Source organism: Bombus affinis, chromosome 9 (genome assembly GCF_024516045.1).
Source record: "Bombus affinis isolate iyBomAffi1 chromosome 9, iyBomAffi1.2, whole genome shotgun sequence".
Lineage (NCBI taxonomy): Eukaryota > Metazoa > Arthropoda > Insecta > Hymenoptera > Apidae > Bombus > Bombus affinis.
Window position 1 is genome coordinate 4796370 of NC_066352.1, and position 7562 is coordinate 4803931.

General features: G+C 37.2%; 1 long non-coding RNA gene across 2 annotated transcripts in view; it reads right to left on the bottom strand.

Annotated features, from left to right (window-relative positions):
* LOC126920643 (uncharacterized) overlaps window positions 1-6221 on the bottom strand; it is a 95751-nt gene extending 89530 nt beyond the window's left edge. Inside the window, exons 1-2 of one of the 2 annotated variants that reach the window (XR_007712041.1) lie at window positions 5205-6221; window positions 2355-2678 (exon numbers count right to left, since the gene is read on the bottom strand). This is a non-coding gene — a long non-coding RNA (uncharacterized LOC126920643). The remainder of the gene's footprint in view (window positions 1-2354; window positions 2679-5204) is intronic. The other variant, XR_007712042.1, reaches the window with a different exon arrangement.
* Window positions 6222-7562: the final 1341 nt, after the last annotated feature.

Genomic DNA, 7562 nt, shown 5'->3' on the forward strand with positions numbered 1-7562 from the left:
CGTTATTTATCTCGAGCAGTCGCACGAGCAAGGATTTTGAATAATTCCTGGTCGGCGGAAGAGGTCGAGGATCTTGCAACTCCAGGCCACTTCGTATTGTCCATAAATATTCTCCAGTCTGCAAAAAGTGTTCGACCACGGGCCACGCGTGCAACATCACATTTTCGTACCTCACATTCTCATTCTCTATCCTCAATTTGCTCTTCCTGACAGATACAGGGCATTCATCTTTTGTGTTATACAATCCTCGAAGCTGCAACATGTTGCCGCGTTTTTCCTTAAATTTCGGAATCTCAAAAACGTCCCAATAATTTTCGACACGAATTTTTATATCAGTTACGTTTTTCCTAGAGCGTTTATAGATCAGAATCGAGAAGAGTCCTGTCTATTTTGGGATTTTCACAAATCCTAAAATCACTGCAGGAATTGTCTGCTGTTGAAAAGTTGATCGACAAACTATTCTCTATAACAAAGTATATCGTAGGCTTTATATTGTATACGAGACAGGTAGAAAAATTTACAATGAAGACAGTCTTCTTTAGATGAATTAGTTTAGATCATTGTAAAACTTTTTCACAGGAAAAATGTTGAATACTGAGAACTAGACTACAAAGGCATTGAAAGAATATTTAACTAAAAAAGAATGAAAAAATCATCATCAACGGAATAGGTAGGAGACAATCATCAATAATGAAAGATTAAATAGTAGAACTTTTAATTAGATTTCTTTTCTTTCTGAGAATTTCCTATCGTCGGTCTAATGTTTTCCAAACGAACCGATCTTAATGTATCTTCCAAATAGGAGCGTAGAATATGATTTTTCCACTGATTGTGAGAATAGACGGTTCTGTCGCGGAAAGTGCAGCAATTTGCTGGACACACGAATGCCTCAGAAACAAAAATACAGTTGGTGATCGACTCAGAGATCGGTCGGTCAGTGACCAACGAGGAAAAAGACATATTAGAGACATCATAATGCCAGGGCGAAGCTGTGTTCCAATTTATAACCGGATGATATCGCGATAGAGTCTCAGGTTCGAGGCATTGTGTTCGGTAGGGTTTCGTTCCTGATGTTACACCGGGCATCGACTGGGTGGGGTCTTGGTGCCTTGGTGGCCTGCCACAAGGTATCCTTTTGATATCCTGTTAACTAATGCTAGCTATTCGTTACAGACGAATAACTCAAGAGACGTATACGTTTTCCGCTTAAAGAATACTGCCGCGTTTCATGAACGATTCGACACACTCGAGTCCTCGTTCGAAGATTCTTCAAAGTCTATCGAAGTATTGTTCTTTGGGATATCGATCTTTTCGATCCAATATCGGAATAAAACTTCACAATTTTATATTCTTCACGTGTATTCTATTTTGTTTTAAATTAAAGTATTTGTTGGAAGTCATTGCGACGGACGTTATTTGTATTCTCTATTAATTTCTTTCAATTTGTTTATACAGATAAGTACAGTTATTTGGAACAGAGTTAAAACAAAATAAAATACGTACGTATTCAAGTACGAAGTATTATCAAAACCTCCTTTACAACGTTTTATCTGAATGCGACTTAAAAATAATCTCACAGAGAAAAGGACAAGGTAAAGAACTTGAAAGACGCATAGATTAACACGTGCAAAGCAAAGGAAGAATGTAAAGAAGTATACATAAAGCTTATGTAATATAGTGGGTGAATGAAGGAAAAAAATCCTGGTTACAACGAGCGAGAAAAAGGACACCACGATGAGATATGAAGGTGAATCCACGAGATTTTTATTCATGAAGGAATACTTATTTTATACAGGAGATAAGAAAAATCTACATTATTGGTAAATATGTATTGCATTTATCGTGGCAGGTCAAGCAGGAAATTGACCTGCACCTCTCTAATTTCATACGTCTCGACTGATATTTTAATATTGCAATCATTGCACTAATTAAAAATAGTACATCATCTTACAAATTTGAAATCAATTAATCCTACAGGAGCTTGAAATGACAATTTCTTCTAGAATTTCGCTCTTCAATGCGGATTATTCTAGCTAAACTAATATACTTAAAAAACTTCTGCATTAATTAGAGAATTACATTCCAGATAGATACTCCTAATAAACTGTCTAAAAAAAAAAAAAAAAAAACAATCGTGACATAAAATAATCATTCCGCAGCATAACAAGCTTGCAAGATTAATTAAACTGCAATAACTCCACCTATAACATTTCAGTCTACATTAACCCACATTTTTCAGAGGTTTTTCAAAATAATGTAGTACTATTTCTCCCTCGATCTAGGGTACAAGTCCAATCATCAAAAGAAAAGCATAGTATTGCGTGATAGCAGTTTCTTAGCGGATAGGTACTTACTTTGCAATTACTCTTCTGGAAGAATGATAAATATATCTGGGTTGCATAAACCTGAACCGCCGCCATTTCTCTTTCCACGGCATCAACGATCTCCAATACGCTTTGCGACAGGTGAATCGGCCAAAGAGTGCACCCTTTACAGCAAAAGAATTAATCGGAACGACAGCACAGAACGTGATCCCGTCAGGTTGAGTCCAGGAGTAGAGGATCGTGCTGGAGGGGCAGGACGAGGTTGGTCAAGTCCTTCCTTGTCGGGATCACTCTAGTAGGCGGTACCAACGTGGCCAGGCCTACCTCTCTTCTGACTCGGGTGTAACAATGGATCTGCAACAATATAAGCATCTCGTTTTCGTCCGGATCTAGACTCGCTTCTGTGCTCTTCCTCTGACGTATACACTGATACATGACAAGTAGCCAGCCCAACAAAACGCCGGGACTGAATATACAGTCGGTAATGCGCTATTGTATCGACTTTAAATATCCGTTGGTTTCGTCTTCCGAGCGGTTTCCGGTATTCAACATTCTCCTGAATCTTCACACGTTAACAGAAACTTTAACACGTGAGGAAAATTAGACGTTGATACAAAAAGGTACAAATATAGGTAATATATAGAAATGATAATTCTATTTCAAACTGGAATACTATTGGTTAGGTATTTCCAGTGTGAATAGATATTGTATAAGCACGGGTATTTAATTTCAGATACGAAAAAATATATATCGTGTATAGCGAATATAATAAGATGTATAGTGGAATCTTTTCTAAGAATTATGAATGCATTTGTTGTATGCGATAATGAGTAAGGAATAAAATAGAATAAAAAATAAGAGCAAATAAGCAATAAAAGATGGTAGAAAAATAAAAATGAAGAAATAAAAAAATAGGAATTTTCCTTTCTGTTATGAAATTAGAATATTCATACTTAATGAGAACATGTCTGAATATACTACATATACATATACCTGGGCGTATTTAAAGTATAATTGCATGTAATTTTAGCTAAACTTTCTATGCTAGAAGAACACAGATCTACAATTTTAAGCACGAAAGTTGAAACAAGAATGATAAATGGAAAATATATAGAATTATTATTCACAAAAATATTTATACGTTATTACATCCCTGGTATGAATTTTATAATACATAATTTCTAGAAATACACCGAATTTACGAAATTAATTAAATTCCAACTTATAATCACGTACATATATTTTTCTTAAAAGCAGAATTAAAGAGACTCGTGTTATATGGTGTTTGTAACCGAGCCATGAAAATATTATGAAAACACCAGTTCGGTTTTTGTTCATTTACGCTTTGTTAAATGAACATCTCATGAATTATAAAAATTTTTTACCTTTGCGGCCGGGGATTAAGTTTTACATTCACAGCGTCGAGCGTATTTTACACTACGTCTGGTCCAACATTAAAAATAGATAATGGAGCGGTGAAAATAAACAGTCATCTACGTGCAATCGCTACGTAAGCATGCGTCGTGGAAAAAACAACAGATATGGAGAACAGGGTAAGGAAAAATATAAAGAAAAAAGCCAAATATCATTTTTAATTCATAACTCCATCGGAAAGTAACCAAGGTACTCTGAGTTTAAAAACTGAGATAAAATATCATTTTCCTTATATTCTGTATCCTTTTTTGTGATGCTTTGCAAAAATTATTAAAAGATATTTCCTGCGTCTTTAACAGTTTGGAACATTGCTATAATCTAACGAAAGTTGATCCATAAATAAGTAAATTCATCGCGAAACATTAATATACAAATAATATTTTATCTTTTCAACTTCCGCTTTAATAGTTGCATTGCCTCAAGAAATAATTTTTACTAGCTACGAATTAATCGTAAAGATTTACTTATGAACTCACAGCTGTATCTACCTTATGATAAAATAAATTAAAATTTCAACGATAATTTGAACGCAAAAACGGCGTAATTTATCAGTCAAGATCTCAAACAGCGAAACGCTGTAATTTATACCACGTTAAACATTTTAATAACAGTTACTAGTAGATACGACGTGTAACGAAATGATTTTTTTATCTTTGATTATCACTTACATAAACGTGACAGAATTACATTTTTTTTTAACAAGAATAAATACTAGTTTCAAATAGAGACAGGTATATACCTGTGGACACAGCGATAGATGATCTCTACAAAATGATGTACCAATGATGTTGACAATCTAGCGCCGAGAATACGACGATTCTCGTTCAACTAGCCTCGGTAACAAGCCTCATTGCCACTTTATTATCGCAAACAGATCTGCCAGGAATAGCCACAAATCACACAGAACTGGTTATCCGGTGCGTCATACATGAGCTTATGTCCGTGTTTCTCAACAGCATTATCTATGGAAACGGACTAACTCTCCTATACTGAATACGATGGGAAATATTCTCGAAACAGCATGGAACAATTAGCAATTAGCATAATTTCCAATCCATTACCTCCTAATAGAAATTCGAATGTATGCACAGAAGTGACTAAAAGGCATACATGTAACAGCTTTGATTTATTAACTTCTAAATTAATTTGTATACGAGAATAAATGTGATTTGTAAAGATATCTTCTAGGCAGTTACTTCTGGATACGCAAGGGAAAAGGATTATTCTAAATTGAAATAACAATGTTTACACACAATTACAACTAGTTTACTCTTGAAGATATTATATTACTGTTTAATGAAATTGAAGTATCCATTCATTACGAATTTTAATCGGGCGAATCAACAAATAGTATGAATTTTAATAATACGTTGGAATAACGAATGTTACATTAATTAGAGAGTGTTCACTAAATAATAAAATGTAAACTAATGTTACTCAACTTACATAATCAAAAGATCAGTCAAAGATACCATAAACATGAGGTGAATTTTAGGTTAGATCCAGGTTAAGTTGTGAACACTTCAAAATATTACACTATTCACGGAAAACACGTACAATTAAAGATAATTCACTAAACAGTACCAAAAACTCTGTTATTCAAACAAAATCGATGTAATCGATATCGATATCGCAGACGCCATAGAATTGAAAACAGAGCGGTTGAACGCCATTGCTACATAAAAGCAATCTATGTGTCGACTTCACCTTCAAACTTTACTGACATCCTCTGCTATCTCCTTATTCCATTAACTTAACCTCAAATCATACCTCAAACATTACCCTGAAAAATGGCATTGAAACGTTGTTGCTTAATGGAACACGTTCGATCTTGGATTTTTTGAAGAGAGATCCGCGGTTCTATGGTCGATATCCTCCGCGGCGGGTAGATCAATGCCCGCAACCAGCCCTAAATCACTCCTTATGACAAGAACAGATGTACGCGAACCTGTCCTGTCGCGAATAGTCAGCGCAATAAGGCGGCGGAGGACGGTCGCGCAGGTATCCGGTAGTCTGGTTCGTTCGGCTGGCTACATCGAATCTATGAGAGCGGCGTTATCGTATTGTAGACTATGAGGCGCTCTCCGCTCGGGCCGTTCGTGTTATGCCGGCTCGGTATACCGCGCGCGGCAGCAGCAAGAATAACGCGACACGTATATAAAGACGATGGTATATCTGTATCAATTGTATGCATATGTGGATCCCTTCTCTAACCTCTTCCTCCTCCGTTCACCTCTATCACACTCTCTCTCGCTCTGTGTTTTTCTCTCTCTCTCCCTCCGTTGCACCACACTTCGTTGGCGCTCCAAGTTCCAAGGAAGCTCGCGCTCCTAGAGCTGCCTATGTATATTTGTCGCGCTTAACCATTATACGCTTTATCGTTATTGTTCGTCACCGAACGTAGCCTCTCTTTCGTCCCACTCCGCGCCATACTGCGAACGCTGACCAGAGATGCAGGAGTGGAAGGGGACGACGGAGGGAAACTAGAGGGCGCTAGAGAAAGAAAGACGGCGCTTCGAGAGTTAACCTCCGTTAAAACAGCATACCTTATGTGATCTTCATTTGAATACGATTATGGATAACGCGATACGCGAAAGAGCTATGCCGCGGCATCAAATTTGATATTCAAATGGACGATACGTCTCTTGTTCCTGCGCTCGCCAACTCCAGCTCGATCTGGACTGATCGAAGATTCGACGAACACCGGCAGATCGCGAGACCGCGAGCTTTCCTGTCGGGTTTGTGTATTATACGTTTTCTGCGAAAGCGTACGAACAAGAACTAGCTACTTCCTGGAAGATGTGTACATGTATCGAGATTCGAGAGTTGCTTAGAAATAGAGAAAGAACGTGGTTAGAAATTATAAAGGCTGGTATACTTACATTATCTAATCGAGTAGAAGTAAAGTTATATCCAAGTAGATAAACGATAAAAACATTGATACACTCATCTCCATTATTCTATAAGCGCAGATAACATTTTCAAATAATACCATTTTCCTTCATTTCCTGTCATTAATGTAGTATGTTATAACCTTTTAGCCCTGACTGTTCTTGCTCGATCAAATTATACTTATATACGCGGAAGAAAAAAAAGATGCTCATCGATACGGATAGCGTTTTTGAATGCTCGACGCACAATCCGCCATGGAGATAAAGTAAGAGCGCGATCTTATTTGAAAGTAAGATACGCGATCGGTGACATTTCTATGCCAAATATATCGCACAAAGCAGCGCCGCTTCTCCCTGTCATATTAAATATTATTTATGTTCGTTCGTATAAAGATCCCGGTTGCTTACGAGGCTTGCTCTCTGCGCGGACGACCGCGTCTGTGTTTTCCATACAAGTACAACCGCACACACGCCGCCGCGATAAACCGCCGCGTGTGTAACCACCAGCATATGAAACACAAAGAACGGCCAATCGAAAAACAATATCGATCCATTGTTTCGTCCGTCCAATAAATATCGTAAATATCGGTCTACTGAATTACAGGTCCAATCTCGTTCGCAGATCAGCCGACCTGCACTGTTACATCGTAAACTTGCCTCTCCGCTGGGCTTCAGCTAGTCTACTGATATAGTAGCTCCAACGCAACGTGCGTTTGATGTAAAGGAATCCGCTTTGAAATTCCCTTTATACGCAAGGATCTTTTTCTGAGTTGTTTAGAGTAAGTTTTTATTGATACATTCATAAATTATATATGCTTGTTGAACTCGAAAAGAAGAAAGTCGTCATCTTAAAGCGCAAAAGTTGTAATACTACAAACAAAAATTTTGTTATGTTGCGATGTAAATTCGTGCT